Source organism: Protopterus annectens, chromosome 3.part0 (genome assembly GCF_019279795.1).
Source record: "Protopterus annectens isolate FY-2018-M chromosome 3.part0, PAN1.0, whole genome shotgun sequence".
Taxonomy (NCBI): Eukaryota; Metazoa; Chordata; order Ceratodontiformes; family Protopteridae; genus Protopterus; species Protopterus annectens.
The window spans coordinates 1,978,868,740-1,978,896,414 of record NC_056731.1 but is presented as its reverse complement, the minus strand read 5'-3'; positions in this window follow the sequence as shown (position 1 = coordinate 1,978,896,414).

Here is a 27,675-nt window from a genome sequence, read left to right as displayed (position 1 = left end):
TATGCAAAAGAAAACGCAAAAATAATCCATGCAAAAAAAAAGCAACATCAAAGATAGTTGATGAGAAATACCAACAAAGGCATCTGGATGTGGAACATTTCACAATACAAAAGTAAAAAAAAAAAAAACAAAAGAAGAAAGTAAAAAAGATTATTAGTAATGGAGGATTAAAGAAATGGAAACTGAAGTTATGGATTACCTGAGAAGTGATTGATTTAGTGTAGAAAATCCAACTGAAGAAGTATTATAGCATGATGGAACAATGCATCCCCAAATTAAGAAGAAATAGGTGGAAGAGGAAGCATCTGACCATTTGCCCCATGAAGTTGCTCTAGAGGCTTCAGTAGGAAACCAGTACAAAAGTTCAGCTAGAGTTGCCCACCGAGGGAAGGAGCAGGAAATAGTGTCAGCTCTAACACAGTCAATGTTATGGAGTGATAGGCCAGTGAGTTCCCATATGAAAGAGAGTCAAATGACACAGGTTGCAGCTAAAAAGAATATGTCACTGGAAGACATTCTGGAACTTTCTGTAGAATGTCCATAGGAATCAGAGAGCAAAGAATGTACCCCCAGTTTAGAAGAAAATGAAGAACTGCAAGATTAAAAAAAGATGGATAGACATATTAAGATCGATGAAAGAAATAGATTACAGAAAGTAAATAAGACCTAAAATTTTAGAAGTCTGATAAAATAGAAGAACACAGTAATCAAGACTATTGACGGATATTCATATGATTTAACAGAAGTAAATAGGATATATTAATGTGCAGCTAAATTAATAACAGAGAAAGTCTTCCAGAAAATGCAGAGCAATAAGGGAAAGAAAAGGAAGAAATCAAATGCCATCATGGAAGCATTGAATAGAGAAAAGTATAAAGCAATTAAAACAAGAAATGTCACTGTTAGAACAGTATACAAGAGGGAACAGATCAACAAAAATCTTCTATACCAGTATCTCTGAACCCAGATGAAGACATACAGCTAGATTAAAAAACAATTTCTTTCCAACTGAAATCCTTTTTTGAATTCTGAATATTCTCAGAGATAATTATTAATTGAATATTTACAATAAGTTCTGTTGGTAATGTGCAGTATATCGATATAAATACAATACATCCCATGATGTACTATTCATCAATAAATGCAATAATTATTTAAGCTGTTGTATATTGGTATAATAGTTATTTTGATTGTTTGAGATTGTAAATGCATTTTAGTGGTGCATGTGATATATTTTGCATGATTTATATGTTATCTTTTTTTAGTGTTTTATTTACATTTTTTATTGCATCTATAAGTTTGTCATAGCATAATTTCATTATGTTATACAATGACAATAAAGTGTTTTAACTTTGAACTTAAAAGGATAGAGCCAATAAAAACAATGCACATGATCATAACAGACCAGGATCTGTCATACACTATGACAAATAATAAACTAAAGATATCAACACAGGCAGAAAGACTTAGAATATATGCAATTAAATATAAAAGGAAAAGTACAAAAATCAGCAATTCATTGATGACCCCAAAAAGTTTGCTAGAGAATTGGGCAACAATGCAAAAGAATTGAAACACCACCAAAAAAGAAGAAATAGAAACATTTTGGAGAAATATCTATGAAGACCCTGTGGAACATAACAAAGATACTGAATGGACACAAGAAGTAAAAGAAACAGTATGAAGATCAAATGTAGAGGATATGAAATGGGATGAAGTAACAGCCAGAGACATTGAAACAAAATTATTAAACGCTCCTAAATGGAAAACCTCAGGCCCAGATGTGGTACCTAGCTTCTCACTAAAAGTATTAACATATTTACATGGATGAAGACTTATCCTTACATACATACATACATACACATATTTCATGGACTGGCATTAATGCCCTTCTGGTCTGCCAATATACCAAAATAGTTGTTTCCATAATAATTGCCCAGGCTGTTCTTGAAAATATCTAAACCGGTGCTGGCTTTAATGTAATTTGGTAGTCCATTCCATGCATCACCTGCTGTTTCAAAGAACCAACTGGTACACTTCTCATTACTATAGAATCTTCTACTTAGGTTGCCTGAACATTCTCTATTTTCTGATAACCCAAAACATAACCCAAAGTAGTTGTCTCTAAATGCTCTATATACCTGAAGATGATTCCATCTTAAATATCTATATGAGACACTGCACAAGTTCAGGTATTTATTTTAGTCTTTCATAATAACATACATTTTCATATCCATGGATGTCCTAGGTATATTTCTGCTGTACTTGTTACAGTTTATTCATGCTTTCTTTCTTATAGGGTTTCCATATTGCTATTTCATACTCAAGTTTGGGTCTAATGTGACTAACAAACAATGACTTCATCATTTCTGATTTCCTTGACTTTATAACTCTTTTTATACAACCATAGTTCTATAACTAATTGGTTGATATGATTAGAAAAACTTAAATCTGGCTCTACTCATATACCTAGGTCCTTAAATGAATTCACAGTTTCAATCATTATGTGTTGTATTAAATATTCACCTTTTAATCTGTCTCCTAATTCTTAGTTATTGATGTATTCATCAGCATATTATCCTACTGTACCCAAATGGTCAACTTAGTCATGTTCTTCTGTAGACATACCCTACCTGCAGCACATGTAATCAATTTACTTAAATTCAAGGCATCTGCATACAGATTGTAGATCACCTCAGATGAAAAAGATAGATTTGAAGGATTCAATCTAAAAAAGTAAGGAACTAGGACAGAGCCCTGTGGGATGCCCTGACTGTAGCCTCAAATTTCACCCGTCCAATTTCTGTATGATATTTGCCATGTCCTACTTGTAAGTCATTGATAGTTGTTATTACATTGTCTTAGAACATCATGTTACAAGTCCCAGCCTTTCAAATTCTGACAATAACTTATCCAGTATTACCTTCTCCATTATTTTTTTCGCAACATGAAAGTAAACTTAAGGGACTGTATGACTTAGGGTTTGTCCTACTCCCCTTTCCCTTAAAGTCAGGTTTTAATAAGTACTTGTCTCCAATCTTGAGGAATCAACTCATATTTATTCAACCTAGTAAATAATAGATATAGCAGTACTGTAAGATCTTGCTAAAGTGTTCTCAGGTCATTATTATGAATGACGTCTCTTTCCTCTGCTTTGTTTGGATCCAGTTTGCTTAGTTCTTTTTCAATATGATCTAATTTGATTTTAGTATCTGAGTTTGCCTGGATGTCACTAGGACAATTTATCATCCCCTTTGTGCAGCCAAACTGCTTTGCATATGATTTTGTAAATATGTCTATAATCTGTTGTGTTTGTGTATAATTTTTAAAATTTGTACACAGTTTATCAGTTAGTTGCCTTTACTCCTTCTACATCTTATCTGTCTATAAAATGGGTTTCTATTATGCTCATTGTCTTTATATACATTTTCTTCAAATTTTTCTTCATCTTGTTTCACACTACATTTAATTTGTGTGTCCAGCTTGTTCATTTCGGTTTTCAAAGATGTTGTACCTCTTTTCTATTCTTATATTTTTTGTCTCTTGCCTCAGTCAAGTATCTTGTTCTTATAGAAATATATCCTCCTGATATTGTGGGCATAGAGCCCAATGTTAAACATGTTTTTGGTTTTTTGGATTCAAACTATTTCTATTTCAAAACTTTTCTCATTCCTTAAGCACTTTTTCCACTGAACACATCATTCCAATTAGTTTTACATAGTGAGATTTTGCTTCCATATAACCTGTTATTAATCTTCTGTTACCTGGTTTAGATTTCAGTTTGGCAGAATCACCTAGCAACGGATTAACCTTTATAACCCCATGATCTCTGCATATCAACAATGATAAAACTTGATATGAAGTAACCGTAATTTATTTAGGAACATAAAGAATGTCTTGTATATTCTGTTCCCTGTTCTTTTTTTTTTTTTATAGTCTGAAGTAATTATTGCTTCTGAATATACATTTTGAATAATTTCCTTACTAATATTGTTAAATCAATATTATTCCAGTCTGTTTTTGGTAAATTTAATTCCCCAGCAGCTATTATGCTTCCTTCCTACATTTCATGTAAGAAATGGATGAATTTCTATAATTCATCAGCACTTGACTTTGGTGGTGTATCCAGTCTAACAATTGTTATATGTTGCAAGGTTGTTTTTGTTGTCACAGTTAGACAGTCTAAATTATTGGTGTTATCATTGAACATGTAATAATCACAGGTGTCACAACTATCTATTTTTTATTAGAATGTCTAATACAGTAAAAGCATTTATACCCTGACAGAACTGGTTTTCAGTCATGGTTCTGTAACCATGCTTCACAAACAATAACAACATCAATCATGTGGGAACATAGCAAATTGTCTAATTAAAGAAAAACTTTTATTATTAATGATCCTAGCATTAACAACCATCAGAGTTGCATCACATGTTGCTTTCTGTAAACTGTTACATTTTTGACCTGGCAAAAATACTGTCTTGTGTCTGTAGAATATTGCAAAATATCTGCTGTAAGAATTTTCTTCTCTTATCTTGTCATGTGCACAACTTAGCCTTAAGTAAGAACTACTTAGATATGCATCTTGAACAGACATCAACCTGGGTAACAACAGGAAAAAGTATACTTCTCCTTAAGAGTGAACCTGTAAGCCATCCTAAAAACTATAGACCAATGACTTGCCTTCTGAAGATGTACAAGGTCTATACTGGAATTGTTGCTGACCGAGTTTATAGTCAATTAGAAGAAAACTCAATCATGGCAATAGGAAAAAAGGGTAACAGAAGAAAGCTATATGGACGAAAAGAAATTTTTTTGTAAATAAAAGTCATAACAGAGAATTATAAAATGATGTATAATCTATGTATGTTATAGACAGATTACAAAAACAATTATTTGACAGCATCCCACATTCATGGATAAAGGTGTGCTTACAGATATATAAGGTACATCCTACGATGGTCAATTACATTACAGTGATTATGAAACAGTGGCAAACCACTTTGCAATTAAGTCATGACAAATGGCAAATTATTATTTGACGATAAAAATTCAAAGGGAGATATTCCAGGGTGATTCTCTGTTACCATTGATCTTTTGTCTTGCCCTTAACCCATTAAGCTGTCTATTTAACTGATAAGGTCACAGTTACAACTTTGCTCCAAGAAAACAACCAAGTGTAAACACTTCTCATCTTCTTTTTGTGGATGACTTAAACCTGTATAGTTCATCAGATGATGAGTTGAAAGCAGAACTGCAAGTGGTTATAACTTTCTCAGATGATATAAGAAAGTCATTTGGTCTTGATAAATTTGTAAAAGCAACCTTTAAAGCGGGAAAACTGTAGCACCAAAAAAATATCAGTCTGGGACATTAATGTGATATAAAGGAATTTGAGCAGGAGGAGTATATAAATATTTTGGAATTGATAAAGGATCTCTAATAAAACATGAACAAACACAAACAAAACTCAGTAAGGAATACTTTAGAAGACTAAAGCTAATACTGAAAACAGCCCTGACATCTAGGAACAAAGTCCAAGTTGTAAACCAGTTTGCTCTTCCTGTTTGAACTTGCAGTTTTGGGGTGATTGATCCCAGAAGGTATTGAATCAGTTGAACAGTAAAGCAAGAAAAATACTTCATGCTTATCAAATGATAAATGAAAATCAGTGGCACACTGGACAGCATTTCACCTCAAAGCAAGAGGTTCCCTGGTTTGATTCTCAGCTTGGGTGCCTTCTGTGTGGAGTCTACATGTCCTCCCTATGTTCGAGTGGGTTTCCTCCATGTATTCCAGTTTCCTGCCACATTCCAAAGGCATGCAGTAGATAAACTGAACAGTAAATTATTTATAGGTGTGAGTGTGTATACAAGTGTATGGTGTGAAAGAAATAGTGTGGCAGGGCTAGCCTCCCAGCAGTGTAAACCTTGGCAGTAGATGATTGTCAGTGTTGAAGTAACACCCCGACCCCATGTGCAAAAATGGGATAAAAGAGGTAGTGGATGGACAGATGGATGTAAAGTACATGTGTTTCAGCTTTATAATCAAAGGGACAGTATCGCTCTTCCTTTAGTAAAAGATTGTCCTAGGGATTTAATGGACAAAAAATTCCATACAGAAATCGAGTAGCTATTCCTGCATGGAATATGGCCGCCGAGCGATCCAGTAAACAAGTCTGGGGATGTGCATGCTAACACTATTCTGCCGCAGACATGACTGGATTATGCTAATGACCTCATTTGCTGGTGAAAACCATGTAAACAAGGTCAGTTAGTGATCTAGCAAGCAAGAAGGCATCCGTAGCAAAATAGTGTAGCATGCAAAAATGTCCAAGGGACAGCTCCCGGTGATCTCTCCTGTCTACCTGATGAATCTGGGCATCTTGGGGCAAAGTAACAATTGCTTCATGTACACTGACAACCCTCTCCTCCTACCACCCAACACTACAACCTGTGAGAGAAGCATTTATCCAGCCAAACTGGAGGCAAAGCACTCTCAAATCAAGACTGAACTTGTCAGTCAAGAGGAGATGGTAAACACTTGCACCATACCACACTCAGTCCCACTAAACCTACACCACCAATAACAATACATAGATACACAAACACATTCACGGAGGCTCTCAATAATAATCTGCCCAAGCAACAGAGACCTCCAAAGCAGAAACCCATGCAATCTCCACCCCTCACTAGTGCCTTTTTTAGGCAATATTTAAATGACAAACCCACCACTGTAACAGGTAAAGGCAAGCAAAAACGAAGTGTAATGCTATTCATCACCCGAAGTCTAAACCTCAAAATGCACTCAGTCGAGGTTCTCCTTAAAATGGAGAACATTGATATCTGTGGAGAGACTGAAACCTGGTTCAAGGCTCCAGAGAGCACCCCTGCATTACCAGGCTATAACTCATACCATACCATACCTTTCAGTCATCTAACCTGGACCGGAACACCAAAGGCAGAGGTGTGTCTATATTCATTAAGGATATCCACACCTCCAGGCTAGTTGCCCAACATAATGCATCAGAAATTATCCAAGTGTAACTAACTCTGGGCAAAACTGCAATCCAAATCGTAGCTTGCTACAGATCCCCCACCATGCCCCAGGATTCCCACTCCTCTTTTTTCAATACACTGGAAAATATTAGGGTTCAACCAAACACCCTAATAATGGGCAATTTCAACTACCCCACCATTAACTTGGAAAACTACTCATGTACCAACTCCTTCACTCAGCACTTTCTAGAATTCATAAAATCTGATGCCCTGGATCAACTTATCCACACCCCCACCAGGGGCAACAATATCCTAAACCTAGTCATTACCAACATGAGTGACCGGTGTTCCTCACCTGAAGTCAACTCTTCAATGATCAGATCCAACCATAAGCTAATCACCTTAGATATCCACATCCCACCCCCACCACCCATTAAGGAAACCACTGTAAAAAAAATTCTCCAAAGCCAACTTCATGCTTTTTAAGACAGAAGTGGCAAACTTCACAACACCCATGCAGATGGACAATACAGTTATGACTGCCAAATCCTATACAAATGCACTCTATAAGCACTTACATGAGTGCATGAATCCTGCTATCCCTAAAAGAACCAAGATACTATCCTCCAAAAAAGAAAGCCAATCTGGTGGTCCCCCTACTATAAACAAACTCTACAACAGAAGGAAGAAACTGTTGCAGAAGAGAGTAAAATCCCATGAGTGGAAGAGCTCCCTGGTCAGCCTCAGCAAGAAGCTGAGATCCCTCATAAAATCCTTCAAAGTTAGCTATGAAAACAAGATTGCCACTGATTCTAAGGACAACCACAAAACATTCTATAGCTATTTCAAGAATCTCAATGGCAACACCCAGATCTGCTCTGAGTTACAGCACAATGGCATGAAAATTACAGAACCAAATGATATCGCCAACATTCTGGCTGATAGGTTCAGTGCTAACTTTACCCACCTCTCACCCCCTAAAGGGCCCATATCTATACCGGAAGACTGCAGAGCCCCTGTAATCATAACTGCGCAGGTAAAAACTGCACTCTTCAAAGCCAAGAACACAGCTTCCATTGGACCGGACAACATCCCAGGCTGCATTCTACACAAAATTCAAAACAAACTGCCCCCCCCCCCCACACCTAAGCACCATGTTCAATCATAGCCTCATGTCAGGCTTTGTACCCACTGAATGGCACACAGCAATAGTTATACCACTCCACAAAGGGGGAGCCACCACGGACCCCGGCAACTATCACCCTATTAGCCTGACTAGCCTGGTCTGCAAGGCCATGGAATGTATCATCATGGAACTCATAAATAAAGACAATGGTAATCACCAAACTCTGGACCCCACCCAGTTTGGGTTTATGAAAGACAGATCATGCCTCCTGAACCTGATAGACTTCTTTGAAACAGTCACCAAAGCCGTAGATGAGGGTAAGGCAGTTTACACAGCCTATCTTGACCTCGCCAAGGCTTTCAACACCATCCCCCATTCTGGAATTATAGATAAACTCACTGAACTGGGTATAAGTTCATATGCCACAAGATGGGTTGCCAAATGGCTCACTAACAGAACCCAGACTATAAAAGTTGTAGACTCCAAATCTGCCTTCAAACCAGTGACAAGTTGAGTACCATAGGGTTCAGTCCTGGGTCTTCTCCTGTTTGGTATGTACTTCTCTGAAGTAAGGGCTAACACAGAGGGCCTCTGGCTAATGTTCACAGATGACTGCAAATTAGGTGCCATAGTCGAGTCCCCAAAAGAAGTGGACATTCTACAGAAGGGCCTCACTGAGACAGATGCCTGGTGTCAGAGCTATGGCCTCAAGCTCAATGCCAAAAAGTGCATTGTCATTCCCTTTGGTAAAAACTTTGTACCCATGAACTACCACAAAGGTGGCAGTCCATTTAATGCCAAAGGTGTGTTAAGAGACCTTGGTACTCAAGTGGACAGTAGTCTCTCCTTTGATAATCACATCACCACAGTAGTCAGGAAATACTTCTACGTGGGACACCTTATCACAAAAGGGTTCTCATCCAGGAAAAAAATGGGTCATTGTTCCCCTCTACTCGGCTCTCATTAAACCCATTATTGAGTACAACACCCCTTTTGGAATTTGCCTCACAAGACATCTGCAACAGCTGGAAAGGCCACAGAAGTACCTCACAAAGTGGATTACAGGTCTCAAACAGATGTCCTACACTGACCGTCTCAAAAACCTCCGGTTTTACTCTGTACCATATCACCTACTCTGAGGTGATCTCTGTCTAACATACAAAGCTATGTCAGACCCAGAGCTGTTGGACATGCTATACCTAAAGAAATCCCAATCCCTCCGAGATACATGCTCCAGGGACCTAAACCTTGTCACCACAATAAACAGAACATGCTGGAGGGATAGATTCCTGTCCCAGAGACTTCCCATACTCTGGAACAAGCTACCATGTCAAGCAGAGTTCCTCATTAGCACTCTTCAATATAAATCTTGATGAGTGGATGGGAAATAGGAAATTCTCCCCGGGGATCAGATCTGTGGCTCTGCCCGACAGAGGCACAGGAAAATAACTTTCTTGGTTGCCAAAAGCCAGGGAACATGTTGGCTAGGCTTACATCGGCCCTTGGGCCAATATCCTAGTACCTACCTATGAACCTATGGAAAAAAAAGATAAAAAAAGGGAAATAGCAGAATAAAACCAATCAAGTACAAATAACATAAGTGGCAGGTGGAATGCATCATAGTCAGCCAATCATGCAGGCAGCATTTGAAGCACAACAGTATAAACTATTCAAACACCTTCCAATCTGTTTTTTCCCAAAGACTTTGCACCACTGGTGTACACATGCAGGGGAATTTTATTTTTATTTATTTTACATTTGTTGACCGGGCTAGTCTAACTGGATATAAGTCCATTTTCAGTAGAGGCGCGGGGAGAAAAGCTCCAAGACATATGCAAAAATACAATGTAAAAAGAAGTACAGTAAAGATGCATACAAACTGCAATATAGAAAGTAGTAGCAGTTAGGAAATAAAACAAAAAAGAAAAACTTTTTTTTTTTTTTTTGTCATAGGAATAGATAAACATTCTTATAACAATACTAACTTCAATACTACAACTGCGCTTTGCAAGGACCGTAAGGAGGTATACATACTTAAAGATGAATGGTTGTTATTAATGAGACATAGGAAAGTTAGTCTGGATTAGTACAGGAACATAACCAGTGTGTATTGAGATATAATTTGAGTTTCTTTTTAAATAGTGTAAGAGAAGACAGAGAAGTGAGATCAGCAGGTAGTAAATTCCATAGCTTTCCAACAGTATTAGAGAACAGGATATCACCTGCTGAGTTGTTGGATTTGCAAGTATTAAAAAGAAGTTTGTTGGATGAGCGTAAGTTTATAGGATTACTGTAGGGGGTGAAGAGACTTGAGAGTATTGGAATATTTGAGGGTTGATAGTGGGTCTTGTGGGCTATAGTAAGCTGGAAAAATTGCAGATGGTGTAGAATCTCTAGCCAGCCAAGTTGTTTTAGATTAAGGCAGTGATGAATTCTGAAAGGAGAGGCAGTAGCAAATCTGGCAATATTGTTATAGGATACTGCTAGTTTGTTGAGGTTGTTTTTAGAAAGATTTGTATAAATGGGTGAGGCATAGAGTAGCGTAGAGATTAGGTGAGTTCTAGCTATAGCAGCCCAAGCTACTGGTGTAAGAAAGAGTTTGATTCTATAGAGGGACCCAAGTTTCTTGTTGACTGTTTTTATATTATTGTTAATATGCATGTCAAAGTTGAGGTTATTGTTGATTGTTATTCCTAGGAGTTTAGTAGTTGGGTCGGGAGAAATAAGAGTACCATTGTTAGATGTGAGTATGAAATGTATGGGTGTGGACTTAAGGGTTGGTGAGAAGAGTAGCATTTTAGTTTTTTTTGGGGTTTAGGAGGAGGCAACGGTTTGTGAACCATTGTTCAACAGTATTAAATGCTATCTGGGTAAGGGTTTGTAATTCAGTTTGAGAAGTAGCTGAGCAGATGATAGTAGAGTCATCCGCATATTGAATGCATGTAGTATGTGGAATTGCTAACTGAAGATCATTAATATAAATGGAAAATAGCAGCGGGCCTAATATGGAGCCCTGAGGGACATCAAGGGAGATGGGAAGGAGATTAGAAAGGTTGTTGTGCCAGAGTACTGCCTGCTGTTTGTTTTCAAGGTAAGATTTGAACCAATTAATGGCTAAGGGAACAAGTGATAAAGATTTTATTATATGTAGGAGGAGTTGGTGATTAACCATGTCAAAAGCTTTGGATAAATCAAGGAATACTGCAGAGGAAAGAATACTTTTGTTGCGGTTTTTGTTAATACAATCTGTGAATGATAACAGGGCAGTGGTGGTACTGTGATATGGTCTAAAGCCATGTTGACAGTTGGCAAGTAAGTCATTTTGGAGAAGGTGATTAAGCAGTTGCTTATGGATACACTTTTCCATGATTTTTGCCAAAGGAGATAGCAGAGCTATAGGACGGTAGTTAGAGAAGTCAAAAGAATTACCACCTTTGTGTAATGGAATAATGTGAGAGATTTTCCAGATGGATGGGATATTTCCTTCATTTATTGTTCTATTGATCAGAATGGATATGGGGTAGGCAATGGCTTTAGCACCTTTTTGAAGGTATTCTGCTGGGAGTTGGTCAGCTGAGGGGGTGGTAGGTTTTAGTTTTAGGAGAAGGGAGCATATAGTGGAAGTAGAGACAGGTTGTAACTGAAATGAAGGGGGAGTGATTGAAGATGAAGTAGGAATATTAGAGGTATCAGGAGATAGGTGGCTGGCAAGAGATTGGATTGCATTGGTGAAGAAGGAATTAAAGGCATTGACAGTGTGAGTGAGATTGTCGGGGTTGGAGCCTAGTGGGTTGGGAGTGATGGATTGTCCTGGGTAAAGAAGTTTGTGAATGCTGTTTCAAAACTTTTGTGGTTTATTATGATAAGTCTGCTGTGCTTGGTGGTAGAAGTTTTTTTTGTCTAGTACGATGGCTTTTTTAGTACTGTTTCTAAGTTGCCTAAAGGTTTGGTGATCTAATGGATTTTTAGTAGTTCACCATTTTGTCCAGGATTTGTTTCTCCGAAGAATTTTTTGCCTAGTGTCATTAGAGAGCCAGGGGGCTGGTTTAGTTTTACATCTAACAGAGCGTGCTGGGGCATGGTGGTTCAGGATGGCTAAGAATGTGGTATTGAAATAGGCTACCGCTTCATCTAGTGGGAGAGATTTTAGTGGTGACTAGTTAAATTGAAACAGTTCTGTCTGGAAGAGTTCAGGATTAAATTTCTTACTGTTGCGTACACTTCTGACAGTGTTATGGTAAGCTAGGTTAGTTTTATATCTAATAATATAGGTTAGGGTGTGGTCACTTAGGTCATCAGGGAAGGTTCCTACTTTGTACGTTTGATGAGGATTATTAGTAAGTATCCAGTCCAGGGTACTTTCTTTGTTGTTGGGTTTATTAGTTATGGTGGGGGAGATGATAGTTTGTGAAAAGCCGTATAAGTTAATATGGGTGGTGGGGGTGTACATTACTACAGGTCTGCCAGTCTATGTTAAAGTCTCCTAGGTTTATGGTTTCTTGTGGGTGATTAAAAGAAGTCCAGTTAAGAATATTTTCAATGGTATTTATGTTATTTCCTGGGGGCAAGTATAAACAAATAACGTTTATGGCTTTGCAAGAGTTGATTTGAAGTTTGGAGATAAGTATTTCAGCTCTATTGTATAAAGGTGGATTAAGGTCTATAGTGCTAACTTGTAGTTCTGTTTTATATAGGATTGCGACCCCTCCTCCCTTTTTTGGTAGTGCGGTCTTTTCTTATGATATTATAACCTGGAGGGGTTAATTCATTGTCTTTAACAGTAGGTTTTAGCCAAGTTTCAGATAAGCATAGAAGATCAAATTGGTGGACATCTAAAAGGGCATGGAGGTGAGGAATTTTATTGTTAATGCTACGTATATTGTGATGTACTATGAGGAGAGAGTTCTTAGGCTTTGAAGGGGCTATGGAGCTAATGGTGTAAGTATTACATTTTCCAGAGGTGGGGATATGGTTTGGGCCAGGATTAGGATGTATGTCTCCATCTAGTAGGGAGTGAAGATATGTTATGTGTTTAGGGAAAAGGTGTTTACTAAAATTGCCCGGTAGGATTATGATATTTAGATAGGTATAGTTGATGAGTGTAAGTCTATGATATTTAGGAAGAAGGTAGCTGGGTTTGTATAAGATATTTAGGAAGTTTAGGGAGGTAGCTAGTGCAGTTGTGGAAGTGTATTTGGAGGGGAAGGGAAAGGTGGAGTGCAATGGTTGTTCAAAGGAGGTTAGGAGATAGGCAGTTGTGAGAGAAGGAAAAAGTAAGAGCAAGAGAAGTGAAAGGAATAGGTATGGGGTGGGTGATGTGGACATGGTGAAAATAATAAGAGGGAGGAGAATTAAAGGTGGGGAAAATAGGCAGGTATACAAAAGAATGTGTTGGAGGTAATTTGTAGGAGGAGGAATGGGAGGTGTGGTTTGGTAATTAGATGATTAATGTGATTGGAGCAAGTGTTGTGGGGGTGTGGCCTTGGAGGAATAAAGCTAGGAGTACTGGAGGCGGGTGGAATTTGAGGGCAGGGTAGGGGAGCGGAGTGAGCCTGCAGGGCGAACAGAGTGGGAAGAGACTGAGGAGTAGTTGTCAAGGAAGTCAATCAGTGAAGTGAGGAGAGTACAGGTGAGTCTGAAGGTAGGAGGTATGGGAGAGAGCTAAGAGGCTTAGAAAGAATGGATTTAGAATGTTAGAGGAATAGACAGTGATTTAAGATGCCTTAGGACAGAGAAGATAGGGAAGCCAGTGAGTCAAAAGAAGCTGGGAACTTAGTTGGGGAGATAGAACAAGGAGGGTATAATAAAGGTCAGAAAGCCTATTTAAAGAGATATGGCAGAGAGAGGTGTAGAATAAAAGGGCAGAAAGCTAGAATAGAGGTGCCACCTAGTGGTCAGCTACCTAATTGCTATAAGTAAGTCAGTTAAGGAGATATCTGGTTGAGGGAGAAGGGAGATAAAAGAAGGGTAAGAAATGAACTAGAGTGGGGAAAGTATAGGGAAAGAAAGATAAGGAAAAAATATATAAGTAGGGGTTAGAGGAATGCTAGAAGAGGGAGGTAGTTTGGCTGCTGGCTGACCTGACTGGCATCTTGCCTAACCTAGCAGTATATTTAAAACGCGTTATGGATGCAGTCTTTCAAGTAACAGAGGCACCACATACTTTCACTGTCTTTTTCAGGGAGGTCACACAGGGAGCTGGTAGTGAAATACTTTGCACAGGATTAATTCCTTGGGCAACAAGCAGAGTACATTCAGTTTGTCAGGCGCAGGAACGTGCAGGAACACACAGGCTGGTACATATGGAGAGAGAGAAACAGGTAGTGAGGCAAACAGTACAGTAGCAAGACAGCATAAGCAAAACAAAATGTTTACACAGTCTCAGTAACATGGATTAACTCAGCAGGAAAAAACACAGTATACTGTTTGTGCAACAGGACTTATATTGATGCAACTTTTAGCAGGTATTTCTAAGAAATTACAAAGCAATCAACACTGTAATGTATAGTTAATTCCAGTTCTTTACATGTCCTGTACTGGTTCTTAAAAAGGGTGCAGTAGGGTGGAGATAAGCAATGGGGAAGTTAGTAGACAGAGCACTAGTAGACTATGCTACTGAGCTAACAAACCAAAAAAAATGTTAGAGGCTGCCATTCCTATGAACCATCAGTATGTGCAAGAGGCTGAGGGTGGTGAGGAGGATAATGCTAACAACCACAACAGACCAAGGAGGAGAAGAGTGTTCATACTGAGGGTAACTTACCAGAGGCTACATGATCTGGAGATAGTAGAGCACTACAAGGTGGACAGAGACATACTTCAGCAAATCATCGAGCTGTGCCAGCCTCAACTTACCCAGAGCCAACGGAGAGGAACCCGTCCCAGTGGATACCAAGGTATGTGTAGCCTTAAGAATATTAGCTACAGTTACTTTCCAGAGACCTACTGGGGACATCATAGGAGTTGTACAGGCATCCTTATCCGGGTACCTCACCAGTTCCTGGATGCCATCCTACCACATGCTGGTGACCACATTTACTTCCCCAATAACTGTTAGGAGAGGACCAGCAATATGCACCTCTTCCACCATGTAGTAGAATACATGGAGGTACTGGGTGTGATAGACTGCATGCACATCCACATCAAAGCACCACCCGGTGAACAGGGTAGGGTCTACATAAACCGCAAGGGCTTCACCTCCATCAACTGCCAGGTCATGTGCAATGCCCAGGGCATTATCATGAATGTGTGTGCTGCCAGCCCAGGAAGATATCACAACTCCCACATCTGGCATTCGTCACAGCTGTAAAAGGCATTTGCCAGTGGGGACATCCCGTATGGCCATCTGGTGGGGGTTGCTGGCTATTCACTGGAGCCATGGATGATGACACCCATCAGAAATGCACACACACACACACTCAAGAATGCCATAATGAGGCACACTAACAAGTCAGAAGTATTATAGAGCATGTGTTTGGGATGTTCAATTCCTGATTCCGCTGCCTTGACATATCTGGTGGTGCCTTGTAGTACTCTCCAGCCACATGTGCACACATGGTCATAGTATGTGCCATGCTACACAATATGATCCTGCAGAAACAGCTGCAGCAGGAACAGCACGGGGAAGGGCCTCACAGCCTCCCACCATTGCCAAAGTCCCCACAGGCACAGAGGGACTCAGAGGAAGAGGCCCCTGAGCCTGCTCTTGTAGGCAGATGGAGGTGTGCCAAGTATGCCCAGGCCTTGGCAAAGAGGCAAGGCATAGCACACATACTGACACTGTAGGGACTCAGGGACTGACACCTCTTTCTGACTCGCACACACAGCAAAATGGATGACACCCACATCACATCACCTGTGACTTACCATGTATAGGTAGTGTACTGTGTGCATTCAACATAGGCAGCCCTCAAGCACCATCCTCACAACTGCCACAGGCAGAAGGTAAGTCAGTTTTCTTAACAGTAAATGAGTGGATTAGTATGTTTTGGTAGCATATCTATGGTAATGCTGCATGCATGCAAGGAAATGGGGTGGCCTACTGGCACAGCAGCAGACAACTGACAGCTATGTGGGACACAAGAAAATGTCTGTACAATACTGGCTTTCCCACACTATGCAGTATCATTTAAGGTGACAAATCCCACTGCAGTATATGTGGGGGCCAACTAAGGGGGCAGCATAGGTCACATGCATGGATGTCACTGTGGGGACCCCATACTCACTCCTCAGACTCACACAGCAAATCAGCCATAGAAAACCATAATGGAATGCCTGGAAAAGACCCACAAATGGTAACAATGATTGAATACCTCCCTACAGACTTACACAGTGATATCACAGCAGGCCTTGCATTTGCAGTAAGGCTCTGAAGGGCAAGAAGTTTGAAACTCAATTGTGTGGCATTATAATCTAACCTGTGCGTCTCTAGTCATATGCCTCTATTCTCCAAGACAGGGCACAATACTATACTTAATGGAACCAAAATGTAAAGCAATATCATCACAGTCAGAGCAAATGTGTACCATTGATAGGTGTGACCCCCCACACCCATATTCCCATAGAAATGCAGTAACATGTAAGTTTGTAGGGTAATAGCAGCAGAGCACACATTGCCAGGGCTGTCCCAATAAACATGATAACTTGTTGCATGTCCACAATATGCATGGGTCAATGAGCTATGCATATGTGTGGGGAATACTGTCAGGATGTGGCCAGCAACTTCTCGCAACTGTTGTGTCCTAGTCACCTAGGTATAATACTGTGGTAGACAGGGACATGTTAAACAAAATGCAGTGCTAACTATTGTGCATATCAGGAACACTTATGGTGGAAGTTGTACTCACTGTCCAGATGTCAATATCCAATACTGCCAGGAAGCTGGACAGGTCATGGACAGGGGGCCATACATATGAACAGTACACAGGTTGGAGTAACCTACACAGTGCCTACCATACCTCCCAACTGTGCAGACCTTTTGCAGAATGTGCAGAGGTTTGCATCATACTTGTGGTGTCTTTATTCCAGAATAGTGGTTGTCTGGCAAGTCACTGGCAAACCACAAAAGTCTAAAGTCAGAAAATAATGATGCAGTGTAGTGTCCCAGACTTCATACCCTATAGAAAAATGCATGCTAATGCAAAATCTGTTACTGTATCACCCTTCCAGGTTTGTAAGGCCAATAGTCACAATGGTCTATATATTTAGGCCTTTGTCACCCAATTACTCATGGCTTTGTCCAGATGTCTGGTTCACATACATAGAGAGGCATGGTGCCTAGTAGCACATCAATGCATTCTGTCACTTACCATTGTCACCCTAGGGGGGTCCACTGCCTGGTAGCATGGGAACATATGAGGGACAGAATGCACTGCCTTGCTACAGATGGCATGCATCAGTCTCACATGGCCTACAGGCCTCTGGCAAAGAGCCATGTCTCACCTATAGTGCCTTTGTAGGGAATGTCATGGAGTCCATACTACCAACATAACACAGTCAACAAAATGCAAATGTAAGATCATGCCACTAAATGCCAGTAGCATACCTCTCAACCTTGTAGAGGAAGAAATCTGGACAAAGCCATACATAATGGTGGGATAAAGGCCCAGCTATAGGGACACATTTGAAATATTTCTCTCATAATGTTAGAAAGTTGAATAACAGAGGGGGCGTGTATTAGCATGGATGTCATGAAGGGTTTGAAGTCTGAAACTCTAATGTTCTGTCATTATTCCTTGACTGAAACCCTGAATGATTTACAACAAATGTGCTAGAAAACCACAATGTTAAGGGAAACTGATCAGATATATGAGGCATGACTCTGGATAATCTGTGAGAATCTGTACAGATGACAATTATGGCCACACCAGAATATGACCTTCCAGGTAAGAAGAATACCACACAACCAAGGGATCCCCAGCCAGTATATCACCAAGGTGCTGGAACTTTTACACAGCTCACTAGTCAATTGGCTGTAGCCACACCTCCCAACTGGCCAGATTGTGCAAGAATGTCTAGCCTTTACCTCATAATATAGATCTGTGCGTCATCCATCTTGTATTCCTCTGATAAATAACTGTGATTATCTGATTATATCTGTCAGTAGGTAATGACACAATACAGTACAATGTCAAACATTACATATGTCAGAAAATGTCTGCTACAACATACCCTGTAACTCAAGTAACTCATACTTTGATAAGAGCAATAGTTACAGTCTATGTTTGGACCATGGTTTCCCCATATTGGTAGACTATCTCCAGATATCTTGCACAAATAGGTCATAAAGTATGGCTGTAGCACAGAGCACCCTGGACTGGAGTACAAATATCCCTGAAATCGATTTACACACTTACTATGGAAGGTCATACTGAGCATGCTCCTACACTTAGAGAAGTGAAGCCCATGTCTGAAACCACATCGGACTACATATCGCTGTATAGTGTGAATGTCTTTGCATATACACAGCTATGTAAACCTAACTGTCTCCACACACACACCAGACAGGATTACCCAGAGCCAGCTGTAGGTGGCACATATGTGGTATATCTGCATCTGTGTGTGATGCACACACACACACACACACACACATATATATACATATATATATATATATATATATATATATATATATATATATAGGCAACAAGTTACAATATGTCAAGCATACACACACATAAACATGGGGAAGAAAGTGACAGGCAGTGATAGAGTGAGACACACAGGAAGACAAACACACACATACATACACACACACACACACACACACACACACACACACACACACACACACACACACACACACACACACACAGTGAGTCATACACAGGGATACCCTGAGTGACATAGAGTGATGTCCTGCTGCAGAAAATTGCATACCAGTTGTAACCACTGGCATGTGCCAGCATGAAGATGACATTCATTGTCTGATGGTACTGAGGTGGGGGTTGGAATATCACATCATCTACCTGTGTGTGTGTGTGTGTGTGTGTGTGTGTGTGTGTGTGTGTGTGTGTGTGTGTGTGTGTGTGTGTGTGTGTGTGTGTGTGTGTGTGTGTGTGTGTGTGTAGGTATAAGTAGTATGATGCCCTGCTCTCCCAGTACACTTCCCATTTCCCTACTCTACAAGTTTTGCTAATGTCATTCACCTTAGCAGTGCCTTGTGATAACTGTGTAACACTATCATGCAAATAACTAGATAGGTAGGGGTTCTAATTACTGTCCCAGCATATGTAACAGTGGCTGTGTTTGTGTGTGTAGGAAAAAGTGTTTTAGTCCATTCTCACCCAGTACACCTCCCATTGCCCTACATCACATGATCTACTGATGTCATTCACTGTAGAAGTACTGTTGAGCTAGCCTTTACCCTATAATCTCTGTGGTGTGTGTGATAACTGCATAACACTATAGTACAGATAACTATTTAGGTAGGGTTCCTAATCTCAGTCCTGGCAAATGTAAAAGTGTGTGTGTTCATGTGTGTGTGTCTGTAGGTTAAATATTTTGAGCCCATTCACACCCAGTACACTTCCCATTGCCCTACTTTAGTAATCCTGCTGATGTCAATCACCTTAGAAGTATATTTGGGCAACCCACAGCCCTACAAGCTCTGTGGTATGTGTGATAATTGTGTAACACTATAGTACAAATAACTAGTTATGGAGAGGTTCTAATCTCAGTCCTGGCAAATGTAAAAGTGTGTGTGCTTGTGTGTGCATGTCTGTAGATTAAAGATTTTGCGCCCATTCACTCCCAGTACACTACCCATTTCCCTAATTTAGCAGTCTTGCTGAAGTCAGTCACCTTAGAAGTACCTTTGGACAACCCACAGTCCTACAAGCTCTGTGGTGCATGCAATAATTGCATAACACTATATTACTAATAACTAGCTAGGTGGGGGATCTAATCTCAGTCCTAGCAAATGTGTGTGCGAGTGTATTTGGGTGTGTAAGTGTGTACATGTGTAGATTAAAGTATTTTATGGCATCTGTCACCCATTATCATACTTTACAAGGGCTGGTGATCATCCTCACATTAGAAGTACCTTGGGACTCCCTTCCCCTATAATTTCGATGGTGCATGTGATAAATGCATAATACTGAATTAGCAATTACTAGAGAGGTAGGGGTTCTAATCTCATTCTTGGCAAGTGTGTGTGTGTGTGTGTGTGTGTGTGTGTGTGTGTGTGTGTGTGTGTGTGTGTGTGTGTGTGTGTGTGTGTGTGTGTGTGTGTGTGTGTTTCTGGGTGTAAACCATATCCATTAGGAGGTGGGTTTTGCAATTTTTTTGCTGTGGTCCACCCAGTACACATCCCAGTGTCCACTTTACAAGGCCCACTACTTTCATCCACTATAGAGGTAGCTGTAGACACTCTGCAGCCCTATAAGCTCTTTGCCACATGCAATAACTATATAACAGTATGGAATAAATAACAAGATAGGCAGGCCTTCTAATCGTTGGATACCATTCCCTACTCAGGAATCATAGACAAACACACCCAGCTAGGCATCAACCCCTATATCACTAGGTGGCTTTCAAAGTGGCTCACAGATAGAATGCATGGTGTGAAAGCAGAGGACTCCATATCAGACTGCCAACCAGTCATGAGTGGAGTCCCACAGGGTTTGGTCCTGGGTCCCCTCATGTTTGGTATCTATGGCTCTGAAATCCAGCACAACAGGAAGGGACTCTGGCTGACAATGTTCGCAGCTGACTGCTAGGAGGGTGCTATTATTACCTCATGATGTTGACATCTTGCAGAAAGACCTCACTGAGACCTACAACTGGTGTCAGAACCCTGGACGTCAGCTCAATGCCAGAAAATGGGCTGACATCCCCTTTGGGAATAACATGGTTCCCATGAATTACCACATCAATGGTAGTCCACTGAACACTGAAGTTGTTATAAGAGAACTGGGAACACCGGTTGACAGTGAGCTCTCTGTTGACCACCATAGTGCCACTGTGTTCAGAAAGTCCTTCTATGTGGCACATCTCATTACTCTCTCCTCATTAGGCCACTCAACAAGTACAATGGCCCATTTAGTATGTACCTCACTGGACACATGCAATAACTGGTGAGGCTGCAAAAGTACCTCACAAAGAGGATCCTAGGCCTTAAACTGGTATGTACATAAAGGGAGTATGCACCCTCCCCCCATATTTTTAAAGAAATAGTGAAAGCACAACTTATTAGAACTAGTAGGATAAACATCAATGACAGTAAGTATAAATTGCAGATGACTGAAATAGCAAATTAATTTATAGAGAGAGGATACACAGAATCCATGGTTGATGAGCTAGTAAATGAAGTCTATAACAACAGAACAGGATTGACAAAACCCATTTTTAATAGTGATTATACCTGTAATATAGTGACTAGAGAAGAAGGTATTAACATTAGATATTTAACTACTTATAATCCTAAGACTGGGGAAGTAATGAAAATTATTGAGAATAATTGGAATATCTTGATGGCCATGCCAGAATTACATCAGATACTTCTTGATAGGCTAAATTTTACATATAGGAACTTAAAGTGCTTAAAATGTGACTGTGCTATAAAGATTTTGAGCATCAGGGGAAAATCCAAAAAATACATACAATAGGTATGCACCCATGTTTGAACTGTAGCTGCTGTACATATGTTTTCATGAAGGCCAATAATATATTTGTCCATCCAGTTTCAAATAAAAAATATTTTCTTAAATCTACAGGAACATGCAATACTACATATGTAATATATCTTGCAACATGCTTAAAATGTCCTTCATTTTATGTTGGGAAAAGCACAAAGGAAACTAAAGAAAGAATAATAGAACATAAGTCAGAGATACGTAGACAAATACAGTAAAATGTGCTAAGTAAGCACATTTTGGAGAAAGGCATTGAGCATACTTTTAAATTTAGGGTGATGGAAACAGTGTATAATCAAGTAAGTGGGGATGACACTAATCATTTATTGGAGAATAAAGAATATGCATGGATCTTAAGACTGCAAGAAGATGCACAACCAGGGTTGAATAATATGGTTAGCATTAAGCCAATTTTAGTAACCAAACAAATGCAATTGCACTAGACTTTCAAATATATATGTATGTGCATGTTTGTATTTTTATGTATATAAATATTTTGAAGATGCAAGATATATAAGTGTAGTATAATGTTTTATAATACATATTTTATTAGTTTGATAGATTAAATATATGATTCTAGTACGTATTTATAAATTAAATGGAGAGTATGTTTTAAATAACTCTAGGGAAGTTTTTTAATGAATTGCATACCTTTAATTTAAAATGGTTAATTGAATTATTGCAGAGATGATGTGATTAGTTGGCCATGCTCACATGATTTTAATTTAGTTTTATAAAAACTGAAAGAATGTTATAGATTGTATTATGCACCGAAGAAGGATTTATATCCTGCAAGCTTTGCTGTAATAAAGTATTGGTATTCTTGGAGTTGGAATTTTTCTTGTTATTAGGTATTTGAAGTTACACAGGAGCAGGGTAGATGATTGAATCCTGACAGATTCCAGAAGGTCCCAATAGGTGTGGTGGGTGTCCATAGTCATGGTTGGAGGCTTATAGCTAGCTAAGATTTGAGAAGGTGTTTTGTCACCTGTTAACTGCACTCGGGATGGGACCCATGCGTCATACTCTTTGGCCAGTCTGGAGGTGTGTATGTGTATGCTAATGTTCAACACTCCACCTCCTGTGGCTTTGTGGGCCTCTAATTGGGGTCTAAATGTATGATGGGATGAGTGAACTGGCAAGGTTGGTGTGTTCTCCACAGCTAGTATGCATGTGTCATTGACTGCACAAATGTCAGCAGGGCAAGGTTCACTTGCATTGACATGGGTTTCATGGTAAGACACCTAGCTCCTGTTAGAGCAAGACATCTGCACAAAGGTATACATCAGTAGAGGGCAAAGCCCAGTAAATAGTGTAACTTTATGAGTCTAGCTGAAACACACTTAGTTACCAGCAAAGATGGTATCACATTCACAGGTGTACTCTGCAGGATATGACATCTGACAATGAAATGTATATATGCTAATTTGTTATCACTTCAGTCTTTAATGGGTTGCCAGTGATATGCCAGACAATATACAGCTGTCTGAGGCATTGATTACAAATATGGGGCAGACATGGGGTCAGCCTGCAAAACTCTGGACAGTTGTCAGGTATTGGGTCAGTATATCACATACAGTTTAACACACACATCTGCACCTGTCAGGTAGTATGCACATACCATATGTACATCCCTTACATTTATAAGGCAAGCATATGTATCAGAGTAGCATTCACAGGTGTCATATGAATAATTACAACATCCCAGGTAGCTGGCCTACAAGTGACACACTCAGTATTGGATGAAAGAGACTTCATTAGTAGTCATACATAAGCTGACTTTTGCTGGGGTGACTCAGGGGCCAGAGATGTGCTCCATGTCAATGCAGGCAGGGCAAGCAGAAATGGCCATAGGTGCCGGAAAGGAGCATGTGAATCCAGCAGGTCTTGTTGTGGCCTAGTGTATAATATCCCATTTGACATCATTGCATCCCCCTCCTGCATTCCATTATAAACTTATATGATTGACATACCTGTTATAGTGCTCAGGAGTTCCCTCACAACAATGCAAATGGTTAGGTTTATGTAGTCACAGTCTGTCTTTGTGTAGATGGGTTGAGACCTGTGTTGCATAAGCAGCAGCTTGCCTTTTGTAGATACTGCTCATGAGCAGGTGATGGCCTGTGCACCAATCGGTGTCCCCCACTTGCTACTTGCATCCAGAGCAGGTATGTTGTCTTTCCATTTGGCAATGCCATAGCAACACAGTGCTATAATTACAGCCTTCATGTGTGCCTTTCCCCTTTTCCTTGCCTGTGTGGTGGACATTATGGAGGTGTGGGGGCTACAGCTTCACAGACAGTAGGTGGGAATACCTCTCAGGAGAGGACATGTGGAGACAGCCCAGCAACATGGGGAACAAAGCTCCAGAAATGGGTACAGACTGTAAGACAGTAGTGCTGTTACACACATAGAGGGTTGCTAGTTTAACAGGGTTCATCTGTACATGCATTTTCTGACTTGACGTCTAACAATGATATGTCTCTGACAAACCTTTCAACTGCCCTGATGTCCACAGACTGCCCGGGGGTTTGCCTGTTATGTTTGGTCTGTTCCTCAGACAACATCTGTTTTTGTTGAAGCAGTAGGATAATGTGAGGATTGTAGTCAGTAACTGTTGACATCCATTGGTGTTACAGACATCATCCCCTTCATGGATGTTATGTTACCACCAAGCCTGTGACACTGTCAAATGTTTCAGTTTGTAACGTCATTATGTGAGTTATGTCCCTCTTTCTGGCCCCCTGGCCCCAAGTATGTCATGCTTTGTCCAGATATCTTGCAGTAAAAAGGTCAAAGGTATATGATATCATTATTTATTGACTGCACTCAAGGTATCATCCCATTGACTTAGTGACTTAGCAGACTCCTGGAAGTGGTATGCAGCAGTGGCCATGAATATGGTCTCACACCCTGGACATTCTGTGGAAATCTGTACATATCAGAGTTATGTATATCTGGCTATTGTGAAGCAACTGCCAAGATTGTGTAGCAGTGTTGTGGTAAGATGTTTGTTTGGCAGAGTAGGGAGAGTAACAGATGTGAGTGTCACAGATCCTTTTTCTATCTGACTGTACATGCTGCTACAGCTGCTGGTGGCCTATCAGGTGTGTATGTTTGTAGGGGCAGTAGACTGACAAATGTCCTGTAACACCTCAGGATTCCCAGTACACTGTGGATGGGCCAGTATATGTCAGTGTAGTGTGTGATTGGGAATCAGGATATGTTCGTTTAGTCATTCTACTGGTATGTTGCTGTGAATGTGGTGCAAATAATTGTGGGTGAACATTTATGCACTACTATCTGCTTTTCCCAACAGTTCCATCCCTGTAGTGCATGATATATTTGGATATACAAGGGTAATTGCCCAGAGCTGATTTAGATTAGTGTCGTGTTGGTCTTACTGTGGTTCAGAAGGTGCTGGGTGACATGGTTGGCAGCTGTCACGGGTTTTTCCATTCTGTTACATGACTACAGTCTTACCTCTCTACTGTCCAGATGTCTAGATGCATGTCTCATGTGTTTTGTCTGTTGGCCACAACAGTTGGGGGTTTCTGAGAAATCACTGGGATGATGTGAGCATTGACATCAGTAGATAAAGACAGTCATTTGTGATTCAGACCTGGAATCTATCTGGCATTGTATGTTGAACCAAACCATGCCACTCTAGCAGACTTCTATGCATATGACAGCCATGTTTCAAAGATGTCACTATTGTTTGCCCTTTACCCCCCGTTTGTTGGGCTTTTTGCAGATGTGTTGCAGTAAGAAGTTGGTTATCTGTTTATATATCTATGTATGAATATAAATATGTATATATATATATATATATATATATATATATATATATATATAGTTATATATAGTTTTATATATATCTATATATATATATATATATATATATATATATATATATATATATATATATATATATATATATAGTACTTACACATTATCACAACCACATTTCTTGGCAGTCGCAACCATGCTTTTTCATGGGTCTATATCAGCATCTTGAATGCTGACAATATCGAATTTGATATTGTCACATCGAGAATGCCAAAAGGGCAGAATATCGAATGGGTAAACGGAAATCTCCATAAGGGACGATTTCCATTTACCTCAATGTAGTGCGGTCTCAGAGTTGGTATATTTAAGTAGCGGGGGTGTGGGGGGTGCAGGGGGGCTTGCCCCCCTTCCTGCACCCTTTAGTATTCTTTTTTGGTGTGGGGGTTATATTTTTATCGGCATTCAAAAATGTAATAGGTCGATCATTTCAGTTCGACATTTAGTGCTTCAACCTATTACATTTTTGAAATGCTGATATAGACCCCTTTTTCACCAGCACGTTGTTTGTATTATTTATTCCTTCTATGCTCTACAGTGTATGCAGCCTAATGGAGGAATAATCTTGCAAACAAAATCCTTCTTAGCATAAGATTACTGTGTAAAATCATGAAATGAATATCCGTACAACGTATTACCGCAGCCACTTTAATTTTAATGTTGAGTCATTCTTTTTCTACATACTCTATGTTCTATGATCAAAATTAAAATGCACACAGCATAATAAGCAAGGCTGTATTTTTCCTTAATGTTGTTTGCAAGGGGAACTGTACCTATATTCGCTCTTTCCCTGATTACATCTAGCTAGCTGGGGTTATGGGGCGTAGTGCCAGCACCACCTCTTTTCGTGTACTGTTAATCGAAATCTCAGTCTGGAGACGATTGATCTAAAGTATGCATGCTTCAGAGTAAGCATTTCATTTTAAGACACAAGTACGTTTTTATTATTTCCAACAACTATTTTCAGTTATCAATTGCATCGCCAACTGTATATTTTAGTTTCACTGATTTTCTTTGCAGTACAAAAGCTATGCAAATTACTACTGTGTAATTTTACTAAGTTCCATTAAGTTAAGTAACGTTGGGAAACGACGGTACACAGGAAGAGGAATTTTTCCATTACTCCTGTTCCTGTTTCAGATCCAGTGTCATACAAAACTAATTAGAGTTTACACACCCCTTTTTACTTGAAGATGAACTCATTTCGCGATCACATTATGAATTATTGCAGGTTAGAATTGTGGTTGCGATAATATGCAAGTAATATATATATATATCTATAGGTCTGAACTCACTGTACATCTGCTTATGGCCCATAGCTTCTGTAACACAAACATACCTATTAAACTGTCATCCTGTAATGGTATGGGGCAAACTGTGACAACTTTGGGTACATGACTAGAGGGGACTTGAACATGTCAGGGTTACATATCTGACACAGGAGGGGTACCCTGAACTACTGTTATGTGAGCGTACTACTGGCATACTTCAATTGGTTTCCTATCTCTGTCTAGGGTTATTGGCAGCAGTGACCACTAGCTGCAACAGAGTGACACTTAAGAGACATGTATCGGGAAGAGTGCATGTTGTATGTACCTATCCTGCTGTCATTTGCAGGCATGTGGTGAGATAGTTGAACAGTTGTACACAGTTTATTAGTATACCCTTCATACAGCTACCACCAACAGTTCCTTACCTGTAAAACCTGTGGAGAACATATCTGTTAACACTATCTGACTGTTTTTACATTTATTTCTGATTTCATGTGTGTCAATATGCACACATCTTAGTACCACTCCCTGGATTTGGAGCATGTCTGGGTGTGCAAAATTAACAACTAATCTATTTCTCATCACACTGAGCTACTGGGGAACTGCTGTGTCTGTTTCATTAGTTTCTGCTTAGTAGTCTCTTGGTTAGACAATCTGAACCTGCAGTCCTGTGATGTATGCATGACAGATAGTTATTGTACTGTGCATTAATGCTTTGTATTACTACAATCTGGAAAGCAAAGGTTACACAAGGCAATGCTGGATAGAACACACTTTGAAACTTTACACATTACTATTTA